We start from the raw sequence: 26,639 nt of genomic DNA on the forward strand, positions 1-26,639 counted from the left end.
CAGTCAGCCAGACTCTTCCAGATCTGCCAGTCAGACAGACTCTTCCAGATCTGCCAGTCAGCCAGACTCTTCCAGATCTGCCAGTCAGCCAGACTCTTCCAGATCTGCCAGTCAGCCAGACTCTTCCAGATCTGCCAGTCAGCCAGACTCTTCCAGATCTGCCAGTCAACCAGACTCTTCCAGATCTGCCAGTCAACCAAACTCTTCCAGATCTGCCAGTCAGCCAGACTCTTCCAGATCTGCCAGTCAGCCAGACTCTTCCAGATCTGCCAGTCAGCCAGACTCTTCCAGATCTGCCAGTCAGCCAGACTCTTTCAGATCTGCCATTCAGCCAGACTCTTCCAGATCTGCCAGTCAACCATACTCTTCCAGATCTGCCAGTCAACCAGACTCTTCCAGATCTGCCAGTCAGCCAGACTCTTCCAGATCTGCCAGTCAGCCAGACTCTTCCAGATCTGCCAGTCAGCCAGACTCTTCCAGATCTGCCAGACAACCAGACTCTTCCAGATCTGCCAGTCATCCAGACTCTTCCAGATCTGCCAGTCAACCAGACTCTTCCAGATCTGCTAGTCAACCAGACACTTCCAGATCTGCCAGTCAACCAGACTCTTCCAGATCTGCCAGTCAGCCAGACTCTTCCAGATCTGCCAGTCAGCCAGACTCTTCCAGATCTGCCAGTCATCCAGACTCTTCCAGATCTGCCAGTCAACCAGACTCTTCCAGATCTGCCAGTCAACCAGACTCTTCCAGATCTGCCAGTCAACCAGACCCTTCCAGATCTGCCAGTCAACCAGACACTTCCAGATCTGCCAGTCAGCCAGACTCTTTCAGATCTGCCAGTCAACCAGACTCTTCCAGATCTGCCAGTCAACCAGACTCTTCCAGATCTGCCAGTCAACCAGACTCTTCCAGATCCACCAGTCAGCCAGGATCCGCTAGTCAGCCAGGATCTGCCAGATCTGCTAGTGAGCCAGGATCCGCCAGTCGGCCAGGATCTGCCAGTCAGCCAGGATCCGCCAGTCAGCCAGGATCTGCCAGATCTGCCTGTCAACCAGACTCTTCCAGATCTGCCAGTCAACCAGACTCTTCCAGATCTGCCAGTCAACCAGACTCTTCCAGATCTGCCAGTCAACCAGACTCTTCCAGATCTGCCAGTCAACCAGACACTTCCAGATCTGCCAGTCAACCAGACTCTTCCAGATCTGCCAGTCAACCAGACTCTTCCAGATCTGCCAGTCAACCAGACTCTTCCAGATCTGCCAGTCAACCAGACTCTTCCAGATCCACCAGTCAGCCAGGATCCGCTAGTCAGCCAGGATCTGCCAGATCTGCTAGTCAGCCAGGATCCGCCAGTCGGCCAGGATCTGCCAGTCAGCCAGGATCCGCCAGTCAGCCAGGATCTGCCAGATCTGCTAGTCAGCCAGGATCCGCCAGTCGGCCAGGATCTGCCAGTCAGCCATGATCCGTCAGTCAGCCAGGATCAGCCAGTCAGCCAAGATCTGCCAGTTAGCCAGGATTCGCCAGTCAGCCAGGATCTGCCAGATCTGATAGTCAGCCAGGATCCGCCAGTCAACCAGGATCTGCCAGATCTGATAGTCAGCCAGGATCCGCCAGTCAACCAGGATCTGCCGGATTCAACTGCCTGGCTGCAAGGAGCTGCCAGTCTGCATGGAGCAGTCAGAGCTGCCAGTCTGCATGGAGCAGCTAGAGCTGCCAGTCTGCAAGGAGCTGCCAGTCTGCATGGAGCAGCCAGAGCTGCCAGTCTGCATGGAGCAGTTAGAGCTGCCAGTCTGCAAAGAGCTGCCAGTCTGCAAAGAGCTGCCAGTCTTAATGGAGCAGCTAGAGCTGCCAGTCTGCAGGGAGCTGCCAGTCTGCATGGAGCAGCCAGAGCTGCCAGTCTGCATGGAGCAGCTAGAGCTGCGAGTCTGCAAGGAGCTGCCAGTCTGCATGGAGCAGTCAGAGCTGCCAGTCTGCATGGAGCAGCTAGAGCTGCCAGTCTGCAAGGAGCTGCCAGTCTGCATGGAGCAGCCAGAGCTGCCAGTCTGCATGGAGCAGCCAGAGCCGCCAGTCAACATGCAGCAGCCAGAGCCGTCAGTCAGCATGAAGCAGCCAGAGCCGTCAGTCAGCCAGGATCTGCCAGTCAGCCAGACTCTTCCAGATCTGCCAGTCAACCAGACTCTTCCAGATCTGTCAGTCAACCAGACACTTCCAGATCTGCCAGTCAGCCAGACTCTTCCAGATCTGCCAGTCAACCAGACTCTTCCAGATCTGCCAGTCAACCAGACTCTTCCAGATCCACCAGTCAGCCAGGATCCGCTAGTCAGCCAGGATCTGCCAGATCTGCTAGTCAGCCAGGATCCGCCAGTCGGCCAGGATCTGCCAGTCAGCCAGGATCCGCCAGTCAGCCAGGATCTGCCAGATCTGCTAGTCAGCCAGGATCCGCCAGTCGGCCAGGATCTGCCAGTCAGCCATGATCCGTCAGTCAGCCAGGATCAGCCAGTCAGCCAGGATCCGCCAGTCAGCCAGGATCCGCCAGTCAGCCAGGATCTGCCAAATCTGATAGTCAGCCAGGATCCGCCAGTCAACCAGGATCTGCCAGATCTGATAGTCAGCCAGGATCCGCCAGTCAACCAGGATCTGCCGGATTCAACTGCCTGGCTGCAAGGAGCTGCCAGTCTGCATGGAGCAGTCAGAGCTGCCAGTCTGCATGGAGCAGCTAGAGCTGCCAGTCTGCAAGGAGCTGCCAGTCTGCATGGAGCAGCCAGAGCTGCCAGTCTGCATGGAGCAGTTAGAGCTGCCAGTCTGCAAAGAGCTGCCAGTCTTAATGGAGCAGCTAGAGCTGCCAGTCTTAATGGAGCAGCCAGAGCCGTCAGTCAGCATGAAGCAGCCAGAGCCGTCAGTCTGCCAGGATCTGCCAGTCAGCCAGACTCTTCCAGATCTGCCAGTCAGCCAGACTCTTCCAGATCTGCCAGTCAGACAGACTCTTCCAGATCTGCCAGTCAGCCAGACTCTTCCAGATCTGCCAGTCAGCCAGACTCTTCCAGATCTGCCAGTCAGCCAGACTCTTCCAGATCTGCCAGTCAGCCAGACTCTTCCAGATCTGCCAGTCAACCAGACTCTTCCAGATCTGCCAGTCAACCAAACTCTTCCAGATCTGCCAGTCAGCCAGACTCTTCCAGATCTGCCAGTCAGCCAGACTCTTCCAGATCTGCCAGTCAGCCAGACTCTTCCAGATCTGCCAGTCAGCCAGACTCTTTCAGATCTGCCATTCAGCCAGACTCTTCCAGATCTGCCAGTCAGCCAGACTCTTCCAGATCTGCCAGTCAACCAGACTCTTCCAGATCTGCCAGTCAACCAGACACTTCCAGATCTGCCAGTCAGCCAGACTCTTTCAGATCTGCCAGTCAACCAGACTCTTCCAGATCTGCCAGTCAACCAGACTCTTCCAGATCTGCCAGTCAACCAGACTCTTCCAGATCCACCAGTCAGCCAGGATCCGCTAGTCAGCCAGGATCTGCCAGATCTGCTAGTCAGCCAGGATCCGCCAGTCGGCCAGGATCTGCCAGTCAGCCAGGATCCGCCAGTCAGCCAGGATCTGCCAGATCTGCCTGTCAACCAGACTCTTCCAGATCTGCCAGTCAACCAGACTCTTCCAGATCTGCCAGTCAACCAGACTCTTCCAGATCTGCCAGTCAACCAGACTCTTCCAGATCTGCCAGTCAACCAGACACTTCCAGATCTGCCAGTCAACCAGACTCTTCCAGATCTGCCAGTCAACCAGACTCTTCCAGATCTGCCAGTCAACCAGACTCTTCCAGATCTGCCAGTCAACCAGACTCTTCCAGATCCACCAGTCAGCCAGGATCCGCTAGTCAGCCAGGATCTGCCAGATCTGCTAGTCAGCCAGGATCCGCCAGTCGGCCAGGATCTGCCAGTCAGCCAGGATCCGCCAGTCAGCCAGGATCTGCCAGATCTGCTAGTCAGCCAGGATCCGCCAGTCGGCCAGGATCTGCCAGTCAGCCATGATCCGTCAGTCAGCCAGGATCAGCCAGTCAGCCAAGATCTGCCAGTTAGCCAGGATTCGCCAGTCAGCCAGGATCTGCCAGATCTGATAGTCAGCCAGGATCCGCCAGTCAACCAGGATCTGCCAGATCTGATAGTCAGCCAGGATCCGCCAGTCAACCAGGATCTGCCGGATTCAACTGCCTGGCTGCAAGGAGCTGCCAGTCTGCATGGAGCAGTCAGAGCTGCCAGTCTGCATGGAGCAGCTAGAGCTGCCAGTCTGCAAGGAGCTGCCAGTCTGCATGGAGCAGCCAGAGCTGCCAGTCTGCATGGAGCAGTTAGAGCTGCCAGTCTGCAAAGAGCTGCCAGTCTGCAAAGAGCTGCCAGTCTTAATGGAGCAGCTAGAGCTGCCAGTCTGCAGGGAGCTGCCAGTCTGCATGGAGCAGCCAGAGCTGCCAGTCTGCATGGAGCAGCTAGAGCTGCGAGTCTGCAAGGAGCTGCCAGTCTGCATGGAGCAGTCAGAGCTGCCAGTCTGCATGGAGCAGCTAGAGCTGCCAGTCTGCAAGGAGCTGCCAGTCTGCATGGAGCAGCCAGAGCTGCCAGTCTGCATGGAGCAGCCAGAGCCGCCAGTCAACATGCAGCAGCCAGAGCCGTCAGTCAGCATGAAGCAGCCAGAGCCGTCAGTCAGCCAGGATCTGCCAGTCAGCCAGACTCTTCCAGATCTGCCAGTCAGACAGACTCTTCCAGATCTGCCAGTCAGCCAGACTCTTCCAGATCTGCCAGTCAGCCAGACTCTTCCTGATCTGCCAGTCAGCCAGACTCTTCCAGATCTGCCAGTCAGCCAGACTCTTCCAGATCTGCCAGTCAACCAGACTCTTCCAGATCTGCCAGTCAGCCAGACTCTTCCAGATCTGCCAGTCAGGCAGACTCTTCCAGATCTGCCAGTCAACCAGACCCTTCCAGATCTGCCAGTCAACCAGACTCTTCCAGATCTGCCAGTCAACCAGACTCTTCCAGATCTGCCAGTCAACCAGACTCTTCCAGATCTGTCAGTCAACCAGACACTTCCAGATCTGCCAGTCAGCCAGACTCTTCCAGATCTGCCAGTCAACCAGACTCTTCCAGATCTGCCAGTCAACCAGACTCTTCCAGATCTGCCAGTCAACCAGACTCTTCCAGATCCACCAGTCAGCCAGGATCCGCTAGTCAGCCAGGATCTGCCAGATCTGCTAGTCAGCCAGGATCCGCCAGTCGGCCAGGATCTGCCAGTCAGCCAGGATCCGCCAGTCAGCCAGGATCTGCCAGATCTGCTAGTCAGCCAGGATCCGCCAGTCGGCCAGGATCTGCCAGTCAGCCATGATCCGTCAGTCAGCCAGGATCAGCCAGTCAGCCAGGATCCGCCAGTCAGCCAGGATCCGCCAGTCAGCCAGGATCTGCCAAATCTGATAGTCAGCCAGGATCCGCCAGTCAACCAGGATCTGCCAGATCTGATAGTCAGCCAGGATCCGCCAGTCAACCAGGATCTGCCGGATTCAACTGCCTGGCTGCAAGGAGCTGCCAGTCTGCATGGAGCAGTCAGAGCTGCCAGTCTGCATGGAGCAGCTAGAGCTGCCAGTCTGCAAGGAGCTGCCAGTCTGCATGGAGCAGCCAGAGCTGCCAGTCTGCATGGAGCAGTTAGAGCTGCCAGTCTGCAAAGAGCTGCCAGTCTTAATGGAGCAGCTAGAGCTGCCAGTCTTAATGGAGCAGCCAGAGCCGTCAGTCAGCATGAAGCAGCCAGAGCCGTCAGTCTGCCAGGATCTGCCAGTCAGCCAGACTCTTCCAGATCTGCCAGTCAGCCAGACTCTTCCAGATCTGCCAGTCAGACAGACTCTTCCAGATCTGCCAGTCAGCCAGACTCTTCCAGATCTGCCAGTCAGCCAGACTCTTCCAGATCTGCCAGTCAGCCAGACTCTTCCAGATCTGCCAGTCAGCCAGACTCTTCCAGATCTGCCAGTCAACCAGACTCTTCCAGATCTGCCAGTCAACCAAACTCTTCCAGATCTGCCAGTCAGCCAGACTCTTCCAGATCTGCCAGTCAGCCAGACTCTTCCAGATCTGCCAGTCAGCCAGACTCTTTCAGATCTGCCATTCAGCCAGACTCTTCCAGATCTGCCAGTCAGCCAGACTCTTCCAGATCTGCCAGACTCTTCCAGATCTGCCAGTCAGCCAGACTCTTCCAGATCTGCCAGTCAGCCAGACTCTTCCAGATCTGCCAGTCAGCCAGACTCTTCCAGATCTGCCAGACAACCAGACTCTTCCAGATCTGCCAGTCATCCAGACTCTTCCAGATCTGCCAGTCAACCAGACTCTTCCAGATCTGCTAGTCAACCAGACACTTCCAGATCTGCCAGTCAACCAGACTCTTCCAGATCTGCCAGTCAACCAGACTCTTCCAGATCTGCCAGTCAGCCAGACTCTTCCAGATCTGCCAGTCAGCCAGACTCTTCCAGTTCTGCCAGTCATCCAGACTCTTCCAGATCTGCCAGTCAACCAGACTCTTCCAGATCTGCCAGTCAACCAGACTCTTCCAGATCTGCCATTCAACCAGACTCTTCCAGATCTGCCAGTCAACCAGACACTTCCAGATCTGCCAGTCAGCCAGACTCTTCCAGATCTGCCAGTCAACCAGACTCTTCCAGATCTGCCAGTCAACCAGACTCTTCCAGATCTGCCAGTCAACCAGACTCTTCCAGATCCACCAGTCAGCCAGGATCCGCTAGTCAGCCAGGATCTGCCAGATCTGCTAGTCAGCCAGGATCCGCCAGTCGGCCAGGATCTGCCAGTCAGCCAGGATCCGCCAGTCAGCCAGGATCTGCCAGATCTGCCTGTCAAACAGACTCTTCCAGATCTGCCAGTCAACCAGACTCTTCCAGATCTGCCAGTCAACCAGACTCTTCCAGATCTGCCAGTCAACCAGACTCTTCCAGATCTGCCAGTCAACCAGACACTTCCAGATCTGCCAGTCAGCCAGACTCTTCCAGATCTGCCAGTCAACCAGACTCTTCCAGATCTGCCAGTCAACCAGACTCTTCCAGATCTGCCAGTCAACCAGACTCTTCCAGATCCACCAGTCAGCCAGGATCCGCTAGTCAGCCAGGATCTGCCAGATCTGCTAGTCAGCCAGGATCCGCCAGTCGGCCAGGATCTGCCAGTCAGCCAGGATCCGCCAGTCAGCCAGACTCTTCCAGATCTGCCAGTCAGCCAGACTCTTCCAGATCTGCCAGTCAGCCAGACTCTTCCAGATCTGCCAGTCAGCCAGGATCTGCCAGTCAGCCAGGATCCGCCAGTCAGCCAGACTCTTCCAGATCTGCCAGTCAACCAGACTCTTCCAGATCTGCCAGTCAACCAGACTCTTCCAGATCTGCCAGTCAGCCAGACTCTTCCAGATCCGCCAGTCGGCCAGGATCTGCCAGTCAGCCAGACTCTTCCAGATCTGCCAGTCAACCAGACTCTTCCAGATCTGCCAGTCAACCAGACTCTTCCAGATCTGCCAGTCAGCCAGACTCTTCCAGATCCGCCAGTCGGCCAGGATCTGCCAGTCAGCCAGGATCCGCCAGTCAGCCAGACTCTTCCAGATCTGCCAGTCAACCAGACTCTTCCAGATCTGCCAGTCAACCAGACTCTTCCAGATCTGCCAGTCAGCCAGACTCTTCCAGATCCGCCAGTCGGCCAGTCAGCCAGACTCTTCCAGATCTGCCAGTCAGCCAGACTCTTCCAGATCTGCCAGTCAGCCAGACTCTTCCAGTTCTGCCAGTCATCCAGACTCTTCCAGATCTGCCAGTCAACCAGACTCTTCCAGATCTGCCAGTCAACCAGACTCTTCCAGATCTGCCAGTCAACCAGACTCTTCCAGATCTGCCAGTCAACCAGACACTTCCAGATCTGCCAGTCAGCCAGATCTGCTAGTCAGCCAGGATCCGCCAGTCGGCCAGGATCTGCCAGTCAGCCATGATCCGTCAGTCAGCCAGGATCAGCCAGTCAGCCAAGATCTGCCAGTCAGCCAGGATTCGCCAGTCAGCCAGGATCTGCCAGATCTGATAGTCAGCCAGGATCCGCCAGTCAACCAGGATCTGCCAGATCTGATAGTCAGCCAGGATCCGCCAGTCAACCAGGATCTGCCGGATTCAACTGCCTGGCTGCAAGGAGCTGCCAGTCTGCATGGAGCAGTCAGAGCTGCCAGTCTGCATGGAGCAGCTAGAGCTGCCAGTCTGCAAGGAGCTGCCAGTCTGCATGGAGCAGCCAGAGCTGCCAGTCTGCATGGAGCAGTTAGAGCTGCCAGTCTGCAAAGAGCTGCCAGTCTGCAAAGAGCTGCCAGTCTTAATGGAGCAGCTAGAGCTGCCAGTCTGCAGGGAGCTGCCAGTCTGCATGGAGCAGCCAGAGCTGCCAGTCTGCATGGAGCAGCTAGAGCTGCGAGTCTGCAAGGAGCTGCCAGTCTGCATGGAGCAGTCAGAGCTGCCAGTCTGCATGGAGCAGCTAGAGCTGCCAGTCTGCAAGGAGCTGCCAGTCTGCATGGAGCAGCCAGAGCTGCCAGTCTGCATGGAGCAGCCAGAGCCGCCAGTCAACATGCAGCAGCCAGAGCCGTCAGTCAGCATGAAGCAGCCAGAGCCGTCAGTCTGCCAGGATCTGCCAGTCAGCCAGACTCTTCCAGATCTGCCAGTCAGACAGACTCTTCCAGATCTGCCAGTCAGCCAGACTCTTCCAGATCTGCCAGTCAGCCAGACTCTTCCTGATCTGCCAGTCAGCCAGACTCTTCCAGATCTGCCAGTCAGCCAGACTCTTCCAGATCTGCCAGTCAGCCAGACTCTTCCAGATCTGCCAGTCAACCAGACTCTTCCAGATCTGCCAGTCAGCCAGAATCTTCCAGATCTGCCAGTCAGCCAGACTCTTCCAGATCTGCCAGTCAGCCAGACTCTTCCAGATCTGCCAGTCAGCCAGACTCTTCCAGATCTGCCAGTCAGCCAGACCCTTCCAGATCTGCCAGTCAGCCAGACTCTTCCAGATCTGCCAGTCAGCCAGACTCTTCCAGATCTGCCAGTCAACCAGACTCTTCCAGATCTGCCAGTCAGCCAGACTCAGCCTTATTCATTGATACAGCGTATACCTTCACTACTTTGATATGCATCGTGGGGATTAAGAAATGAGGAAAATGTAATGCCCACCCAAAACAATCTATAATATCTGGGATCCTTGGGACGTCCCTGAAACTTAAAATGGTATGGGTTAAGGGTAGGGAAGTCCCAAGGATCCCGCATAGCACTGACCATGTGAACAACAGGCACAACTCCGATATAAAGTTGTTTTTCTCAAAGTAGTCACATGTCCTACTTATTAGTACACTCATAACAACCTAAGCATTACGAAAATTCTATTCAATTAAATATGCCTTGCATACGGTAGCCTAGTGGTTAGAGCGTTGGACTAGTAACCGGAAGGTTGCAAGTTCAAACCCCTGAGCTGACAAGGTAGAATCTGTTGTTTTGCCCCTGAACAGGCAGTTAACTCACTGTTCCTAGGCCGTCATTGAAAATAAGAATTTGTTCTTAACTGACCTGCCTGGTTAAATAAAGGTAAAAAAAAAGCAAATAAGCCATTCCATTTATTTGTTGACCAAATTACACAATCTCATTGACCTCCATACAAAAACTCCTGATGGGGAAGACCATTTTTTTTCTCTCACTTCACCTCATCCTCTGATTGTATAGATACATTGAGAGAATGCCAAGAGTGCAAAGCTGTCATCAAAGCTAAGGGTGGCTACTTTGAAGAATATAAAATATATTTTGATTTGTTTAACACTTTTTTAGTTACTACATGATTCCATATGTGTTATTTCATAGTTTTGATGTCTTCCCTATTATTCTACAATGTAAAACATAGTAATAATAAAGAACCCTGGAATGAGTAGATGTGTCAAATTTTGACTGGTATACCCAAATAGTCTGACATGGAATAGTCTTCATGAAAGTCCCTTTGTGAGAATGTGGCAATCATGTTACACAGATGTATATGGCATGAAACAATAATACTGACAGCAAAAATATACAGATATGTACAACTCAAATACAAAATAAATAAACATATTTTACAACCACACCATTGGATAACAACACTTGCCTTAAGGCCATTATTAGGAGGAAACACAGAATGTGATAATGATAATATATCAAAGAAAGAGAGTAAAGCAAAAGAGGGTCAAAAAGAGGTGCATACAGACAGACCACTATACTGTATAAGACCGTTCAATACAAAAATGGAAATAACTGCACGCACATTCCTCCAAGAAATGTTTACATTAGAACAGTATCTTCTTCTTATGTTGTTTATGTTCAATTCTTCCATTCAAGCCACAGCAGTATTAAAAGGAGAGTAGGAATCATTGCAGAGTGGAGGAGAGTCACAGTATTTCCCTCAGCAAGGGCAGATGCTCGTATTAATATTTGTCTCTTGTGAAAGCCTAACCCTTCCGTCCTCCCTCTGCACATCTCTGTACAGCAGGGACTTCTGGGCCTTCAGCCGACATGCCAGGCACATGAAAATGGAGTCCACGTTTTGGCTCTCCATTGGGTCCTTGGCTGAGGTCTCAAACAGCAGAATGTTGTGGGCGTTTGCAAACTTGAGGGCAGTGTTGGAGGGCACTTGTATCTGACTAACCAGGTCACACTTGTTGCCCACCAGTACCCAAGGCACAGTGGGTGAGACACGGTGCCCGTTGCACTCCTGGATCCACGTCTTCAGGTTCTGGAATGAGTTCATCTTAGTGACATTGTAAACGAAAACGACAGCGTGCACATTGCGGTAGTAGTGTTCTACCATGCTCTTCCTGAAGCGTTCCTGTCCTGCAATGTCCCACACCTGCACCTGATGAGGAGTAATAACAGATCCAGTGGCCAGAGAGTAATCGTTGGTATTGGTCAGAGATAGATGGTATATTAAATGGGTTGAGACCTAATCAGAATAAATAATAAACTGAACAATGTACAAAGGAAAATGTAGGTAACCGGCTTAGTTTAATGATTATGTTTGGAGGATCATTGCATTATGAAGCCAGTGGACATGGGAAAAGGGAGGACAGATTAATTCCACATATATGCTTTTAAAAAAGGCCCAGTGTTTTGAATGCTGCATTAGTGCATGTCTTCCATTTATGAATAATATATAATTGAACAAAGAGGCTCTTGCTTATGCTTTCATAAAGAGCACAGGTTTTATTTTGATGGTGAATCTCAATTAGAAGACAGATGAAGAGAAATATTGTTAAAACATCTCATTAGCTATGTCACTGCCTGTTGCTAAAAACACTGGGACTAGGTCATCATGTTAGGCAGGGGGCATTCAGAGGTTTGTCGACTCGTTTATAGGCAGGTGCAAAGAAAACACTAGGTGATCTGAGGATATGATGGTGGTGGTGCTCTGATGCAACATAAAATTATACTGTCAATTCCTTAACTCAAAAAACATGCAAACATTGCTGATGGATATATTACTTAATAGAAACATTCAACCTAACAACCCATATAAATAGAACATTTTAATTGCATATGGACTCTGGAAATAATTCATTCTTATTGACATGTCATGCATAGATGAATAACGGTTGAAGCGATGAACACATAAATGGTTAATTGACACAAGGAAAGAAAGAAAAGCGGCCCTGTCTCGATCAGATGCTTAAGTAGGCTCTTACCTTTATTTTTTCACCCTCTATTTCCACTGCTTTCTCCCTGAAATCCACACCGATTGTCACCTCGGTCTTCTCTGGAAAGCTCCCACCAGTGAAGCGGAAGGTTAAGCAGGTCTTCCCTACATTTGAATCCCCGATTACAATTATTTTAAATATTTGAGTTTGAACACTCGATTCCAAGGACGTGCTGAGATCCACAGATGATGTGAAATTTATATTTCTTGAATTTCTCGAACCGGTCCCTCCATCATTTTCAAGAAATTAATTTGCCATTACGCTATGATGATGTACACAGTTATGCACTGTGCTCGCGGATGGGGGAAGGCAGGTGAGGCTGCCAGGCAGGGCAACAACAGCAATCCACTCCCCCAAAAGGGAAAAAACAATTATTTCAAAGTCCCCCTATTTCTAAATAGCTCTTTATGTGTATATACAATCGTTTCTTGTCAGTAAGGTTTGATTTCACGCAGAAAAAAAATGTGATCCATTCAGTTGAGCAGGGTTTCCACTAGTTACCATAGCCACAAAGTCAATATATGCAATATCGTAAAAATACACTTATTTTTTTATGTATTTTTGCTGTTGCTTTTTGGTCTTAATTTAAGGTTTAGTGTTAGGCATGAGGTTAGCTGTGTGGTTAGGTTTAAAATCAGATTTCAAAAAAATTACTTTGTGGCTGGGGTAACTAGTGACGACCGCTGATCAGATGCCATCATCTAAAATGTCGCAAATGCATTTGCCTCAAACCTGTTGTCCATGCAAGACAAGTGTCTGATGTATAATGCATCTTGAAAGGTTTCAAGTAGTGCACCAATGATGCATGTTTCCCATTTGCACTGGATATCATAAGTCTATTATAATTAAATATGTAGGTCTAGTCATTAAGTAAAATGTACCAGATATGTATTAACAATTTAATTAACAAATTCATGTCACTCACCTAATGAAATATTGGTTCCAAAAGAGTTCGTAGAGTTATATACTGGATCTCCATTTTGATTAGCTCTGTAGAAAACAATTCTAACATTTGTATCACACAAAGCTTCTTTTTACTCTTTATGAAAGGCTCATTTGTTCCAAATGGTTTCTATGAAATCTGAAAGCATGCTCCAGAATTGGATTCTCACTCTTTACAATCAGAGAGGGCATACAGACAGATTCCGATGTAAGCAATTCCCATTTAGTTATTTTGTATGGTCAGAAGGAACACTAGTCACCTGTAAACAATCTTAGTAGTTTAAAACAACAATGTGAGTTCAGTCAACAGTATACTTAGATATCTACAGACAGGAATATTTATCAATAAAAAAGCATTCTCCAAGGTACATCAGAGGTCATTTTTTGTTATTCCATATGCTTATATTTCAGCCAAAAAGGCCTAGGTTCTGCTGTCAAATGAGAAAGGTTCCGCTGCTATAATTTCCCCTGCCATTTGATGAAAAAGTAATTCTCCCACTAACCTGGGGCTTGTTCAGGACCAGGCTGTTTGGTATGGTCCATGTAATCAAGGCCTGTGGCCAGCCATCCACAGAGCACGTCAGGTTCAGAATTTGGCCAAACGTGACATCTATGCCCCTTGTTGTGCCTTGAATCACAGGCTTTCTTCCTGGTTTGAGAGCAAATCACTTCTCTGCTGTCCCAGTCATGTTTTTGGCCAGACAACGATAAACACCTTTGTCAGCTGTCAGTGGCCGGGCGATGCGCAACATCTCGTTTCCTGGATAGTGAGGGAAGCATTGGAGTCTAGTGCCAGGCGTCAGAACTGTGCTGTTTGGCAGGAGCCATACAAACTCTGGGTTTGACACCACGGGCAGGACATTCCAGAGGGCCATCACTTCCATCTTGCTTTATTGGTAAAATCTCTGTTCGGCATGGCGAAGCTAGGCTTTTCTGCTATGATTGCCTCCAAGCTCAATTGCTAGGCTTGCTTCTCCCAAGTGATTTTTGGCCAGATATACATACTGACCCTCGTCTATCTTCCTCACTCCACGCAGCTCCAGGCTCCCGTTCTTGTGGACTTGGAAGCGTCCTCCCAGGTGTTGGCAGAGAGAAGCCGTATGGTGTGGCCCAGGCATTGTGTGGCTCAGGCTTTCCCTCCACTCTGCAGTCAAGCAGTGTTGTCTGATAAGATACGGCCAACACTTTCATACTGCTTCTTCCACATTGGTCATTGATGTGTGGCTCTCTTGCTTCTAGTTCATGTTCTTGATGTAATCACCATCAGAATTCCTTACCACACAAGCATACTTCCCTTGGTCGGCCAAAGTCACCCTCTTTATCACTAAAGTCCCATCACCTAAGATTTGTTATTTGGTTGAAGACAATGTGGGGACGTCATTACTTGGTGAGAGTCACACAATGTTCGGTGGAGGATCCCCAGTCGCTTGTCAAGTCGTATAGGCAGAGTCTCCTAGTTGGGCCGTGAGCAACAGCTGAGCCTTGGGTGCGATTCGGGGGGAGTCTGGACCTACTTTTACGCTCACCTTCATCTCATCCTCCCCCAGCTCATTCTTAGCATGACACGTAGTATTGTCCCCCTCATCCTTCTGTTCCATTTGTTGCAGCAATAGTGATCAAATCAAACTTTATTTGTCACGTGCTTAAATGCAACAAGTGTAGACCTTACAGTGAAATACTTACTTACAAGCCCTTAACCAACAGTGCAGTTCAAGAAGAGTTAAGAAAATATTTACCAAATACCTAAAGTATAAAATAAAAAGTAACACAATAACATAACAATAATAAGGCTATACAGTGCCTTGCGAAAGTATTCGGCCCCCTTGAACTTTGTGACCTTTTGCCACATTTCAGGTTTCAAACATAAAGATATAAAACTGTATTTTTTTGTGAAGAATCAACAACAAGTGGGACACAATCATGAAGTGGAACGACATTTATTGGATATTTCAAACTTTTTAACAAATCAAAAACTGAAAAATTGGGCGTGCAAAATTATTCAGCCCCCTTAAGGTAATACTATGTAGCGCCACCTTTTGCTGTGATTACAGCTGTAAGTCGCTTGGGGTATGTCTCTATCAGTTTTTGCACATCGAGAGACTGACATTTTTCCCATTCCTCCTTGCAAAACAGCTCGAGCTCAGTGAGGTTGGATGGAGAGCATTTGTGAACAGCAGTTTTCAGTTCTTTCCCGGATTCTCGATTGGATTCAGGTCTGGACTTTGACTTGGCCATTCTAACACCTGGATATGTTTATTTTTGAACCATTCCACTGTAGATTTTGCTTTATGTTTTGGATCATTGTCTTGTTGGAAGACAAATCTCCGTCCCAGTCTCAGGTCTTTTGCAGACTCCATCAGGTTTTCTTCCAGAATGGTCCTGTATTTGGCTCCATCCATCTTCCCATCAATTTTAACCATATTTCTTGGTCCTGCTGAAGAAAAGCAGGCCCAAACCCTGATGCTGCCACCACCATGTTTGACAGTGGGGATGGTGTGTTCAGGGTGATGAGCTGTGTTGCTTTTACGCCAAACATAACGTTTTGCATTGTTGCCAAAAAGTTCAATTTTGGTTTCATCTGACCAGAGCACCTTCTTCCACATGTTTGGTGTGTCTCCCAGGTGGCTTGTGGCAAACTGTAAACAACACTTTTTATGGATATCTTTAAGAAATGGCTTTCTTCTTGCCACTCTTCCATAAAGGCCAGATTTGTGCAATATATGACTGATTGTTGTCCTATGGACAGAGTCTCCAACCTCAGCTGTAGATCTCTACAGTTCATCCAGAGTGATCATGGGCCTCTTGGCTGCATCTCTGATCAGTCTTCTCCTTGTATGAGCTGAAAGTTTAGAGGGATGGCCAGGTCTTGGTAGACTTGCAGTGGTCTGATACTCCTTCCATTTCAATATTATTGCTTGCACAGTGCTCCTTGGGATGTTTAAAGCTTGGGAAATCTTTTTGTATCCAAATCCGTCTTTAAACTTCTTCACAACAGTATCTCGGACCTGCCTGGTGTGTGTCAGGATTTGGCCAGGGTTGTTCCGGTTTTTGGTCACTAGATGCCCCCATTGTGCTTTTTGACCTTTTGCTTTCCCTTGATCCCCTGTGCCTCGTTTTCCCTGATTGTATTTAAACCCTTAGTTTCCCTCAGTTCTTTGCTCTGTGTTTGTATGTTAGCACCCAGCCCTAGTATTCTGTGTACTCTTGTTGATCCCGGTGGATGCTCTTGTGGAATTCTGTTTTTTGTTCTTGTTTATTTATTTTTGAGTATCTTTTGAGGCTTTTTATGCTTTACCTACCACCTTGTGATTTACCTTTTTGTCTTGGAGGATTACCTTGTGGATTACCTTGTTCTTGTGGAATTCCTTTTGAGGTTGTGGAGTTATATGTTTTCCTGAAGGACTTCACTTTTTTACTTTATTAAATACACTGTCTCAAGTACTGCTGTGTCTGCCTCATCTTCTGGGTTCTGCTGACTATTCGTGGCTCAGTTGGTTAAGTGACTGTTTCTCACTCCGGAGACCCGGGTTCGTAACCGGGTCCTGACAGTGTGGTCCTTGTTCTTCATGATGCTCTCTGCGCTTTTAACAGACCTCTGAGACTATCACAGTGCAGGTGCATTTATACGGAGACTTGATTACACACAGGTGGATTGTATTTATCATCATTAGTCATTTAGGTCAACATTGGATCATTCAGAGATCGTGCCTCGTGCCTGCTTCAGTGTTACTTGCCTTCGGCTGGTAGGCTTGCGTCACTGGGCAGCTCGCATCTGGGTTTCCCTTTGTAGTCTTTAAATAATTTTCGAGCCCTGCCACATCCGACGAGCGTCAGAGTCGGTGTTGTAGGATTATATCTTAATCCTTTATTGAAGCTTTGCTTGTTTGATGGTTAGTCTGAGGGCATAGTGGGATTTCTTATAAGCTTCCGGATTAGTGTCCCGCTCCTTGAAAGCGGTAGCTCTAGCCTTTAGCTAGATGCGAATGTTGCCTGTAATCCATGGCTTTTGGTTGGGATATATACGTACGGTCACTGTGAGGACGACGTTGTCGGTTCATTTATTGATGAAGCCGCTGACTGAGGTGGTATACTCCTCAATGCCACTGGATGAATCCCGGAACATATTCCAGTCAAAGCAGTCCTGTAGCGTCACCTCACCACCTCCGTATTAAGCGAGTCACTGGTACTTCCTGTTTTAGTTTTTGCTTGTAAGCAGGAATCAGGAGGATAGAATTATTGTCAGATTTGCCAAATGAAGGGCGAGGCAGAGCTTTGAATGCAGTTTTTTGTGACATGCTGGTAAATTGTTTGTAAAACTGATTTAAGTTTGCCTGCATTAAAGCCCCCGTTCACTAGGCGTGCTGCTTCTGGATGAGTATTTTCTTGTTTGAATATGGCCTTATACAGCTGGTTGAGTGCGGTATTAGTGCCAGCATCGGTCTCTGGTGGTAAATAGACAAATAATATAGAGAAGCGAGAAAGAGAACTCTCTTGTTAGATAGTGTGGTCTACAGCCTATCAAGTCCATGCTAGGTAAAGCTCCGCCTTATCTCAGTTCACTGGTCACGATGGCAACACCCACCCGTAGCACGTGCTCCAGCAGGTGTATCTCACTGATCATCCCTAAAGCCAACACCTCATTTGGCCACCTTTCGTTCCAGTTCTCTGCTGCCTGTGACTGGAACGAATTGCAAAAATCGCTGGAGTTGGAGACTTTTATCTCCCTCACCAACTTCAAACATCTGCTATCTGAGCAGCTAACCGATCGCTGCAGCTGTACATAGTCTATCGGTAAATAGCCCACCCAATTTTACCTACCTCATCCCCATACTGTTTTTATTTATTTACTTTTCTGCTCTTTTCGACACCAATATCTCAACCTGTACATGACCATCTGATCATTTATCACTCCAGTGTCCCACTGTCTGCAAAATTGTAATTATTTGCCTACCTCCTCATGCCTTTTGCACACAATGCATATAGACTCTCTTTTTTTCTACTGTGTTATTGACTTGTTTATTGTTTACTCCATGTGTAACTCTGTGTTGTCTGTTCACACTGCTATGCTTTATCTTGGCCAGGTCGCAGTTGCAAATGAGAACTTGTTCTCAACTAGCCTACCTGGTTAAATAAAGGTGAAAAAAAAGAAAAAAAAAATCATAAGGTACTCTACCTCAGGCGAGCAATACCTCGAGATTTCTTTAATATTAGACGTCGCGCACCAGCTGTTATTGACAAAAAGACACACCCCCACCCCTCGTAGCATCTCTGTTCTGCCAGTGCATGGAAAATCCTGCCAGCTCTATATTATCCTTCTCGTCATTCAGCCACGACTCGGTGAAACATAAGATATTATAGTTCTTAATGTCCAGTTGGTAGGATAATCAGATTCGTAGGTCATCAGTTTTATTTTCCAATAGTTGCATGTTAGCAAGTAGAACGGAAACAGTGGTAGTTTACTCGCTCGCCTACAGATTCTCAGAAGGCAGCCTGATCTGCGTCCTTTTTTCCCTTTGTCTTTTCTTCACGCAAATGACAGAGATTTCCGGTAGAGCAGTATATCCTTCTCATCGTGGTATATTCTTCCAGTTTGTGGTGAGTAATCGCTGTTCTGATGTCCAGACGTTATTTTCGGTCATAAGAGACGGTAGCAGCAACAATATGTTACAAACAACGCAAAAAAACTAACAAAATAGCACAATTGATTAGCCATCCTCTTTGGCGCCATCTTATCCATTCCCGAAGATGACATCGTGGCCAGAACGAGTCCCGCTGTTGTCCATCTGGAGGTTGTTGTTGATCATGGTTCCATCAAGAATGCTCCAGGACATCTCTGGGTCAGGGAAGCATGAGGCAACACAGTCCACTGGAAGTTCTCCCCATAGCTCACCCTCTTCTGGGCTGTGCCCAGGTGTTCGATCTTAGGTGGTGTCATGAGCATCTTCACCTGGAACAGCTCCATGTCCTCACCGTTGATCCTCTGGAAAGAGGTTGTTGCCTCTTTCCATTTCAGTCAGCTGTAGGATCTGTAAGATTCCATTGGAGAACACAGTGACAGATCTCTCAGGGCCAGGGGCAGAGCCAGAGGAGTGTCCGGGGTGGCACTGGACACCCCTGACATCTGATTGGCCACCCCGAGTGCCACCGGAGAATTTAATTCTCTGCTGTCAGTTTGATGCCGATTGACATCTCATTTCACCTCTTGTTGAAAGAAGCATTTATTTTGACGTTCGGTGGCACATTTTTCAAACCGAGAATGAGGAAGAGAGAATATTAACATTGGTTGCGAGATACAGAAGAATAAGAAGAACATACAGAAGAAGAAGAGAGAATATTTCCACAGCTTCACAAGCTCTTTAAGCTTTTGAAGTAAGCTTAAAGGTTTAGCATATCGGGTTTAGGTTTCCTGAACAACTTTTGCGAAAGTTGAGTCGCTGTGTAAATTAACATTAGACCTTTGGTTCCATTAACAGAGAGTTAATCAGATTAGAGAGGTTGGTTCCCAATTTAGCTTACCATTATGTTTACATCTGGGCTAGTAATACACACATATACAGTGCAGTGTCGTAAGTTACAGTATACAAATGTTTAGCTAACGTGGGGTAACTAGTAGGCTACAGCTGTCAGTGTTCAGCAAGTTAACATTCAGCAATTTCAAATCCATTAATTCAGTTCGATTTTTGTACTTGAACTCAAAACAAACAATTGTTATTATCAATCTGTTAACGTTAATCAAAAGACTACCACACTTTGCAGATAGCCTGTTTGCTATCGCTTTTAAGTTACTTACTGCAGAGAAGGGCTAGCCATGATCTAACTAGTAACTTAGGCTGGAAGTTGATTTTAAGGTAGGTACAGTTATGATCAAGGGGATTTGTAATTAAGATTGAGATTGGACCTAAAATGTCACCCCGTGGGGTCAAAATGATCACAAGAACGGTGAGCAAAAATCCCAGAACCACACGTGGGGACCTAGTGAATGACCTGCAGAGAGCTGGGACCAAAGTAACAAAGCCTACCATCAGTAACACACTTCGCCGCCAGGGACTCAAATCCTGCAGTGCCAGACGTGTCCCCCTGCTTAAGCCAGTACATGTCCAGGCCCGTCTGAAGTTTGCTAGAGAGCATTTCGATGATCCAGAAGAAGATTGGGAGAATGTCATATGGTCAGATGAAACCAAAATATAACTTTTTGGTAAAAACTCAACTCGTCGTGTTTGGAGGACAAAGAATGCTGAGTTGCATCCAAAGAACACCATACCTACTGTGAAGCATGGGGGTGGAAACATCATGCTTTGGGGCTGTTTTTCTGCAAAGGGACCAGGACGACTGATCTGTGTAAAGGAAAGAATGAATGGGGCCATGTATTGTGAGATTTTGAGTGAAAACCTCAGCAAGGGCATTGAAGATGAAACGTGGCTGGGTATTTCAGCATGACAATGATCCCAAACACACCGCCCGGGCAACGAAGGAGTGGCTTCGTAAGAAGCATTTCAAGGTCCTGGAGTGGCCTAGCCAGTCTCCAGATCTCAACCCCATAGAAAATCTTTGGATGGAGTTGAAAGTCCGTGTTGCCCAACAACAGCCCCAAAATATTATTTTTTTACCAGGCAAGTCAGTTAAGAACAAATTCTTATTTTCAATGATGGCCTAGGAACAGTGGGTTAACTGCCTGTTCAGGGGCAGAACAAAGAATTTTGTACCTTGTCAGCTCAGGGATTAGAACTTGCAACCTTTCGGTTGCTAGTCCAATGCTCTAACCACTAGGCTACCCTGCTGCCCCCATGTCACTGTTCTAGTGGAGATCTGCATGGAGGAATGGGCCAAAATACCAGCAACAGTGTGTGAAAACCTTGTGAAGACTTACGGAAAACGTTTGACCTCTGTCATTGCCAACAAAGGGTATATAACAAAGTATTGAGATAAACTTTTGTTATTGACCAAATACTTATTTTCCACCATAATTTGCAAATAAATTCATTAAAAATCCTACAATGTGATTTTCTGGATTTTTTTTCTCATTTTGTCTGTCATAGTTGAAGTGTACCTATGATGAAAATTACAGACCTCTCTCATCTTTTTAAGTGGGAGAACTTGCACAATTGGTGGCTGACTAAATACTTTTTTTGCCCCACTGTAGGTTTGATTACTAGCATGGGGGAGTTGCCTGTAGCTGGACAGTACAGGTACAAAGTGGAGCCATACATGGCTTTGATTCTGTTGGGTGGGGTGTTGTGACAGTCGCGGGCTGGGGATTTCCTGCCTGCCGTCCAGGTGCAGAGCTCTCCTGGCTGTACCAACAGCGTTAGTCACAGAGCAATCATGAAGTTTGCAGATGACACAACAGTAGTAGGCTTGATTACCAACGATGAAGAGACAGCCTACAGGGAGGAGGTGAGGGCTCTGGGAGTGTGGTGCCTGGAAAACAACCTCTCCCTCAATGTCAACAAAACAAAGGAGATGATTGTGGAAGGAAACAGCAGAGGGTACACCCCCTATCTACATTGACGGGACCGCAGTGGAGAAGGTGGAAAGCTTCAAGTTTCTTGGTGTACAGATCACTGACAAACTGAAATAGCCCACCCACACAGAGAGTGTGGTGAAGAAGGCGCATCAGAGCCTAAATGTGGCTTGTCACCGAAAACTCTCAAACTTTTACAGATGCACAATTGAAAGCATTCTATTGGCTGCATCACGCCTGGTACGACAACTGTACCACCCGCAGCCGTAAGGTTCCCCAGAGGGTGGTGTGGTCTGCCCAACACATTTACCGGGGGCAAACTACCTGCCCTCCAGGACACCTACAACACCCGATGTCACAGGAAGGCAAAAAAGATAATCAAGGACAATAACCACATGAGCCACTACCTGTTCACCCCGTTTCCATCCAGAAGGCGAGGTCAGTACAGGTGCATCAAAGCTGGGACAGATAGAAGCTGTTTTTCAATCTATATCAACGCCATCAGATTGTTTAACATCCACCACAAGCACAGAGAGGTGGCTGCCTACCTACAGACTTGATATCATTGGCCACTTTAATAAATGGAACGCTTTAATAATACCACTTTAAGAATGTTTACATATCTCGCATTACTCTTCCCATGTATATACTGTATTTTCCTTCACTATCTATTATTTGCTATTTTGCATCTTAGCCGCTCTGTCACTGCTCATCTATATAATTTATACTTATATATTCTTACCCCGTTCCTTTACTAGATTGTGTGTATTAGGTTTTGTTGTGGAATTGTTAGATACTGCTGCACTGTCGGATCTAGAAGCATAAGCATTTCACTACACTTGAAATAACATCTGCTAACCATGTGTTTGTGACCAGTAAAATTTGATTTTATGATTTTATTTGACACTTATGGTCTCCTTTACTGGAGAAGTTGGCTTATTGGACCCCAAGGTTGCCATTAGGCAGCAAAGAGGCTGCCCTGTCAAGAACTCCCACATCATGCACAAAGGTCCTGTCTGGAAGAATCCAGGAGATCTGAGGCTTGCCTGAGGCTACACAGTCTAGGTTTGCCCAGATACACTGGGACCTCTTTGGAGTGGGGTCATATGATTTTGGAAGGCTGGGTCAGCACAGCCAGGGTAACATTTGTTCAGTGCTGTGCAGAGGTACTGGCGTCAGTCCTGTAGTGTAACGTTTTTAATCACAAAGGTGCCGTTCTTTAGAACTTCAAATCTCTGTCCGTGTTCTGTGTTGGCTTGGATGGTAGCACCTGTTGTTGAAAGTAGAGAGAAGCACATAATTGGTACTCTGGATCAGTCTTGAATTATAATGTTAATTCTGTGAATCATTGTGGAGCTTTTGTCAAGGGTCTCTCTGTCAAATATAACATCATGAAATATTAGTCACTTGTGAGTTGAGCCATTTGAGCCAGGTGGTGCCATTTTGTTAATCCATTTTACAAGTGTTTAATCCTTTGGAGCCTCAATTAGCCTATGCATATAGTATTTCTTCCTCTCCTAGAATGTTATTTTAACAAGCTTATAAATGATAGTATTTCAATTGCATATTTTTCTTTATGATGGTAAGCAGACGAGAGGCTGAAGTCATAATGTTCATGCCAAGCATTACAATAGGAGTATTTAAATACCTGTGGAGACTTTGGGCCAGGAGAGTGCTGGCTGTGGGTCTCCTGATGCTTCACAAGGCAACAGCACATCACCCTCAGCAATGGCAGACACACTGACTGTTCACATAGGTGAGATCATAGACTTCACCCCACTACCCATCAGGTTGGGGAACGGCACCTCGGGCCCCAGTGGCGATAGTGCCAGCGGCTGCCTTGCAGGACACTGGCTGTGGAGTAGGGTCTAATGATGGGCACGGGGTGGGAGGTGGTGGAGGGTTGGAAGTTATATGGCTGGAAGTTATATGATGGAGTGCGAGGCTGGTAGTGAGGTCTGTGTGTAGGGTGACTGATCTTGGGCTTAGGTGTCACTCTCTTCGCTAGTTGAGACAGACTCAGCTCGACCGCATTTCAATCTGTTGTTGAGCATGGAGAGCGTTAAGAGGTCCTGAAGAAACTTTCAAAGTTCTTGATATTTTCCAGATTGACTGTCTTAAAGTAATGATGGACTGTCGTTTCTCTTTGCTTATTTCAGCTGTTCTTGCCTTGTTCTTTTACCAAATAGGGCTATCTTCTGTGTAACATCTGTGACACCAACTGAATGGCTCAAATGCATTAAGGAAAGAAATTCCACAATTGAACTTTTAAAGAGGAACATCTGTTAATTTAAATGCATTCCAGGTGACTACCTCATGAAGCTGTTTGAGAGAATGCCAAGAGTGTGCAAAGCTATCATCAAGGCAAAGGTCTGTGTGTAGGGTGACTGATCTTGGGCTTAGGTGTCACTCTCTTCACTAGTTGAGACAGACTCAGCTCGACCGCATTTCAATCTGTTGTTGAGCATGGAGAGCGTTAAGAGGTCCTGCTGTCTGCTCCTGCTGTCTGGGCCTGGGCCCTTGTGGGGTGGGTATGGTCAGCAGAGCTACCGGGCCACTGCCCAGTGAAGCAGAAATTAAAGCTGTGGGCCTGACAGTCTTGGCTGTGATTTCTGGTCGATTGGTGACCCCGACCCCTGGGGGGAAAGCCAGGGCCTCTCTGTAAAGGCAGGATATGGCCCTGAACCATGAACTGAGGGCCACGCTGGAAAGCGACTGTAAGGGCAATAAGGGATGGGAGCGCGGGGTGGAGAGGTGGTTTGGACGTGCTGTTGGTGGATCCAGGGGTGGATGGAGAGACTGTGACTGTCAGGTTTAGTTTTAAAGTGATCCTCTTTATTTTTGTCTGTGTTGGTGTATCTATTTCTTACAATGTCCTCCCGAGGAGTAATGCCTTTTGCAGCGGGTGTTCTCAAATGTGTTTGTGTTTTATCAATTTGTGATATTTAGGAGGTTGATTTTGAATATGGATTTTTGTTATAGGTGTTTCTGGCTGTGCAGCAACCTTGACTTCAAATCAAATCAAATTTTATTTGTCACATACACATGGTTAACAGATGTTAATGTGAGTGTAGCGAAATGCTTGTGCTTCTAGTTCCGACAATACAGTAATAACCAACAAGTAATCTAACTAACAATTCCTAAACTACTGTCTTATACACAGTGTAAGGGGATAAAGCATATGTACATAAGGATATATGAATGAGTGATGGTACAGAGCAGCATAGGCAAGATACAGTAGATGGTATCGAGTACAGTATATACATATGAGATGAGTATGTAAACAAAGTGGCATAGTTAAAGTGGCTAGTGATACATGTATTACATAAGGATGCAGTCGATGATATAGAGTACAGTATATACGTATGCATATGAGATGAATAATGTAGGGTAAGTAACATTATATAAGGTAGCATTGTTTAAAGTGGCTAGTGATATATTTACATCATTTCCCATCAATTCCCATTCCCATTCCCAGTGGCTGGAGTTGAGTCAGTGTCAGTGTGTTGGCAGCAGCCACTCAATGTTAGTGGTGGCTGTTTAACAGTCTGATGGCCTTGAGATAGAAGCTGTTTTTCAGTCTCTCGGTCCCAGCTTTGATGCAACTGTACTGACCTCGCCTTCTGGATGATAGCGGGGTGAACAGGCAGTGGCTCGGGTGGTTGATGTCCTTGATGATCTTTATGGCCTTCCTGTAACATCGGGTGGTGTAGGTGTCCTGGAGGGCAGGTAGTTTGCCCCCGGTGATGCGTTGTGCAGACCTCACTACCCTCTGGAGAGCCTTACGGTTGAGGGCGGAGCAGTTGCCGTACCAGGCGGTGATACAGCCCGCCAGGATGCTCTCGATTGTGCATCTGTAGAAGTTTGTGAGTGCTTTTGGTGACAAGTGGAATTTCTTCAGCCTCCTGAGGTTGAAGAGGCGCTGCTGCGCCTTCTTCACGATGCTGTCTGTGTGAGTGGACCAATTCAGTTTGTCTGTGATGTGTATGCCAAGGAACTTAAAACTTGCTACTCTCTCCACTACTGTTCCATCGATGTGGATAGGGGGGTGTTCCCTCTGCTGTTTCCTGAAGTCCACAATCATCTCCTTAGTTTTGTTGACGTTGAGTGTGAGGTTATTTTCCTGACACCACACTCCGAGGGTCCTCACCTCCTCCCTGTAGGCCGTCTCGTCGTTGTTGGTAATCAAGCCTACCACTGGTGTGTCGTCCGCAAACTTGATGATTGAGTTGGAGGCGTGCGTGGCCATGCAGTCGTGGGTGAACAGGGAGTACAGGAGAGTGCTCAGAACGCACCCTTGTGGGGCCCCAGTGTTGAGGATCAGCGGGGAGGAGATGTTGTTACCTACCCTCACCACCTGGGGGCGGCCCGTCAGGAAGTCCAGTACCCAGTTGCACAGGGCGGGGTCGAGACCCAGGGTCTCAAGCTTGATGACGAGCTTGGAGGGTACTATGGTGTTGAATGCCGAGCTGTAGTCGATGAACAGCATTCTCACATAGGTATTCCTCTTGTCCAGATGAGTTAGGGCAGTGTGCAGTGTGGTTGAGATTGCATCGTCTTTAGACATGACCTGTGTTTTCATAGTAACCATGTCACGTGACATGTTTTATATTCATATCATAATACGAGTGGGCTTTGTAGTTATTTTTGTGGATGTTTTCCTGTTTTGTGTAGTCTGTCTGATAAGCGTCCTGTTTGTTTGAGTTCTCCCGTGTCCTCATCTCAGTTGGGGAGGCATATTTCCAGGCTCTGGTGTGGTGATTGTCTCTGGTGCAGGTCCATGCTCTCTGTTTGAAGTGTTAAATACACTAGGGTTTTTAATGATTTTATGTGAATGATATCTGTTTTTGCTATAGCGGTGCTGGATCAAGGATTTGATCAACAGGCTCATTGTCATCATGCGTTAAAATAGTGGGTATTTCTTCTGTAATAATGTCCTTAATTTTAAAATTGTCATTGCGTGGTGCAGTAGATTCATGTTTTTCAACTGTTGTGTTTAGAGGGAAGGTCATCTGTAGTTTGTGTGATGAGGGATGGGTTCTGAGGTCGAAACCATCTCTGTTGGGGTCTGCCCCGTCTATAAGTGGGTCTCTGTCTGTTAGTCCAAACAGGATTGGGATTCACCTTCTTCTTCTCTCTCTCGACATGCTTGTCCTCTAGCTGCTCTGGTTGTGAGATGGATTGAGGAGTATCAGTAACAGACAGGTTTATGACTGAGTCTGAGTCTCTATTTGGTTCTCCTCTACCATAGTTCACAGGTGGTGCTTTCCATCTTGGGGCCTGTTTTCAAGGTGGAGGACGTGTAGGTTCAGGTTGCTTTTTTTCAAATTCTCCTTCTGTTTCTTTTGAATTTTTAACCAGGCAAGTCGATTAAGAACAAACTATTATTTACAATGACGGCCTACCCCGGCCAAGCCCTAACCTGGATACGCTGGGCCAATTGTGCGCCACCCTATGGGACTCCCAATCACGGCCGGTTGTGATACAGCCTGGAATCAA

At 47.7% G+C, this 26,639-nt stretch overlaps 1 pseudogene; it reads right to left on the minus strand.

The window, feature by feature from the left end:
• Window positions 1-10,449: 10,449 nt before the first annotated feature.
• On the minus strand, window positions 10,450-11,995 carry LOC135527017 (ras-related protein Rab-33A-like; annotated as a pseudogene).
• Window positions 11,996-26,639: the final 14,644 nt, after the last annotated feature.

The sequence above is a fragment of the Oncorhynchus masou genome, chromosome 32, assembly GCF_036934945.1.
Source record: "Oncorhynchus masou masou isolate Uvic2021 chromosome 32, UVic_Omas_1.1, whole genome shotgun sequence".
NCBI classification, from domain to species: domain Eukaryota; kingdom Metazoa; phylum Chordata; class Actinopteri; order Salmoniformes; family Salmonidae; genus Oncorhynchus; species Oncorhynchus masou.